Source organism: Clupea harengus, chromosome 2 (assembly GCF_900700415.2).
Source record: "Clupea harengus chromosome 2, Ch_v2.0.2, whole genome shotgun sequence".
NCBI lineage: Eukaryota > Metazoa > Chordata > Actinopteri > Clupeiformes > Clupeidae > Clupea > Clupea harengus.
Genome location: NC_045153.1, coordinates 29,695,112 through 29,698,922, shown reverse-complemented (window position 1 = coordinate 29,698,922; position 3,811 = coordinate 29,695,112). Strand labels below are relative to the sequence as shown.

Sequence of the window (3,811 nt, the reverse complement as noted above, 5' to 3'; positions counted from 1 at the left end):
TGTGCGTTCGGTTCTGCAGTTCTGCCCAGTCTGATGGACCGCCTGGGGGACGCCAAAGACCAGGTCCGAGACCAGGACCAGACCTTACTCATCAAGATCATGGACCAGGCGGCCATCCCACAGGTGAGGGTGTGCACACACTCACACACACACACACACACACACACACACACACACACACACACTCATACCCACACACATACTGCTCTGACCCGCTGTGCTGATGTGTGTGTGCTTTCAGTACGTGTGGGACCTGATGCTGGGGGGCTCCTAGCACAAGAACAACTGGACGCGAGAGGGAGTGTCTGTGCCTCATCGCCACCCTCAACGCGTGAGTGTCCCTCAACCACTCCCCCAACGTCACCCGCAGCCAATCAGAGGGCTGTCTGATTGAGAGTCACTACCTTACCTCACCTCACCCCAGAACCTTACCTCTCCTGATTTAGACACATGTACCCCAGAACCTTACCTCTCCAGATTTAGACACATGTACCCCAGAACCTTACCTCTCCAGATTTAGACACATGTACCCCAGAACCTTACCTCTCCAGATTTAGACACATGTACCCCAGAACCTTACCTCTCCAGATTTAGCCACATGTAACTCACCTTGCTTTAGTGCAGGCAGTTACCCATCATGCAACTGGAGTATAGGAGTGTCTGATTGTACTGAAGACTGGTGGCATTCTTTTTTTCATTCAGTTTTTTGGGGTTACATGTGATCCACTGTAAGGAAAGTACGGCAGATTCAGTCTTAAAGTAAACAAAAAAAGAAGAGAAAGGAAGACAAGAAAGTTTGTTGGCAAGGAGCTGTTGGTTCTGCAGGGAAAGAAAAACAAAGAACCAATCTGCCACTGGAGTGTTCTCTCAGACTTAATTGCCACCTCATGCTGCACCAAATGAGTCGTCTCTTCCTCTTCTCTTTTCCTTCCTTCCTCTACTCTCTCTCTCTCTCTCTCTCCCTCCCCCTTTTCTCTTCTGTCTGCAGATATGGCGCCCAGGGTCTCACCCTCAGCAAGATCGTCCCCCACATATGCAGCCTTTTAGGAGACCCCACCAGCCAGGTACGGCCCACATTCTGACATCCTAACTCCTCCCTCCTTCTCTCCTTCCTTCCTTCCTTCCTTCCTCCATCAGCTTTTTTGCAGCTTCAGCACTTTCCCCCCTGCCAGAATAAGAGCCACACTGTCCATATCTGTGCCAAGCCACCACCGGCCACGAGAGGCTCAGCTTGCCTAAAATGACAGCCGCCGCAAGTCATTGTCTCCCAAATAGCATCTTAAAGGCAGACTGGAACCACATTGTGTCTCCTGCCCTGATTGGCTGGCTGGACAACAATGGAGCGGAATGTTCCGGGTGACTCTTAAGCCAGCAGCTTCCCCTGCTGGTAGGAGAGAGTAGTGCATCCAGCCTGTAGCACCATCTGCCTACTGGATATTAACAAGAGACAGGGCCCATGCAGATGGTGGAGGCTATGAGATATGTAATCAACTTTTTCCTCCCCCCCCCCCCCCCCCACCTCTTTTCTTTTCTTTGAATTCTCCTGCCAGGAATTATTCTTGGTGATTTGCTTAAAGTATGCTCTCTCACTATCAGAATCAGAATCAGAATCAGAATCAGAAAGGTTTTTACTGCCAAGTAGGTTTTCACCTACGAGGAATTCTTTGTGGTACAATGGTGCAAACAATAAACATACACAATAAACAATAAACAATACACATATTAGGTTACAGCAGGAGTGTGCAAAAAAGGGATTAGAGTCCGTGTTGGGGGGCGGGGGTCCCGGGCCTTGTTGATGAGGCCAACCGCAGACGGGAAGAAGCTGCTCAGGTGGCGTGAGGTTTTGGTCCTGATGGACCGCAGCCTTCTGCCGGAGGGGAGTGGCACAAGGAGTTTGTGTCCAGGGTGGGAGGGATCAGCCATAATCTTCCCTGCACGCCTCAGGGTCCTGGATGCATACAAATCCTGGAGAGATGGCAAATTGCAGCCAATCACCTTCTCCGCAGAACGAATGACACGCTGCAGTCTGCTTTTGTCTTTGGCAGTGGCAGCAGCGTACCAGATGGTGATGGAGGAGGTGAGGATGGACTCAATGATGGAGTCCTGGTTTTGTGTGGGTTTTTTTCATCCTAAGGTAATCTTTGAAGTTAAGTATAGGTGTGTTATGTATATTCAAGTCACATAGGAAAAGTAATGCTAAGAAACTCTGTGTAACCTTGAGACTTCCTCATGAAGCCATAAAGCCCTCTCTACAGCATCCTGTTGTGCTCCATAGAGCAGTCACCAAAGGAAGAGCACTTCCTGTCTGAAACTGAAACAGGAAGCCATTCCCTCTGACCCCGTCTGCTCCTCTCTCCTCTGCCTCCTCAGTGTGTGTGTGTGTGTGTGTGTGTGTGTGTGTGTGTGTGTGTGTGTGTGTGTGTGTGTGTGTGTGTGCGCAGGAGAAACTAGGTTACGCCCAGACACTTGTATTCATGTGTTACTGCATCTCAATCTCATGGCCAGGTGGGCTCAATAACACCCACGCTGCCTCATCGGAACAGAGCAGAAAGAATGAGTCTTTGTAAGGCTAGTCAGGACGGCCCTTCACAGCTGCTCATACTGAGCTCACAGACCTTCATCAGAGGGTTCCAAGAGGGTACTCTAGAACCTTTTATTATTAAAACAGTGGAGGAGGGTTCCATGAGGGACCTCTAGAACCTTTTATTATTAACACAGTGGAGGAAAACAGATGTGGACATGGTTGACATGAATGAAGACATTTGTGCTTACTGACGTGTGTGTGTGTGTGTGTGTGTGTGTGTGTGTGTGTGTGTGTGTGTGTGTGTGTGTGTGTGTGTGTGTGTGTGTGTTCTGTCCTCAGGTGAGAGATGCAGCCATGACGTGTCTGGTGGAGATCTACAGGCACGTGGGGGAGAGGGTGAGGACGGACCTCAGCAAGAAGGGACTCCCCCAATCAAGGTACTAACAAGACATGGAGACGCAAGTGTGTGTGTGTGGTTGTGTTGGTTGTGTTGGTGTGTGAGTGGTTGTGTGGTTGTGCGCACGGTTATTGATTCACACAGGTGGCTCACTGTGAAGTATTCATAGCATTTCAGCACAGTGTCATTCCGGTAGCAGCATGCATCATTTGCCTGTCAATAAATTGATGTGAACCGAAGAGCTAGATAGACTTTAGACTTTAGCAACCCCCTCCCCCTTGTTCACCACCAGCACAACCTTCATTACCATAGTCATCTGTCTTCTGTACACCTTTGTCTGTTTATCCTTAATTATCTTTTCTTGATCTCTCTCCTTTCTTTCTGCTCTTCCGTGTCTTCGCCCTGTTTCCACTGCTGAATTGATGACTCAGTACTTTCTCTTCTGTTCTTATTCTCGGTTCCTCTCCCCTCTGAATCTCTCTTCTGTTCTGTTCTTATTCTTCGTTCCTCTCCCCTCTGAATCTCTGCTCTGGGGGGTCTCCCTGTGTCTTGCTCTCAAGCCCTGGTAAAATGGTGAGAGGGTGAACAGTAGGTGTAGGTAGAGCCACATAGAGTGGTGCATATGCTCTTCATTCTGCAGCTCTTTACTTGCGCCACTGTTTCTGCACATTCATTCATTCATTCATTCATTCATTCATTCATTCATGCATGCATTCCTTCATTCATTCATTAACTCATTCATCCATTAATTCACTCATTCATTCATCATTCGTTCATTCATTCATTACTAGTTCACGTGTGTCTATTTCACTGAGAGAACTGTAGCTCTGATAGGTTGCAGAAAATTGATCATTGCACCAGCAACTTTGCTCAGTTGACGTGGAAGCCTT

The 3,811-nt window shown here is 48.5% G+C and overlaps 1 long non-coding RNA gene across 1 annotated transcript; it reads left to right on the top strand.

The window, feature by feature from the left end:
* The first annotated feature begins 229 nt into the window (after positions 1 to 229).
* On the top strand, positions 230 to 3,220 carry LOC116218466. The gene is made up of 3 exons (XR_004162876.2): positions 230 to 331; positions 989 to 1,064; positions 2,864 to 3,220. It is a non-coding gene; the product is annotated as an uncharacterized LOC116218466 (long non-coding RNA).
* Positions 3,221 to 3,811: the final 591 nt, after the last annotated feature.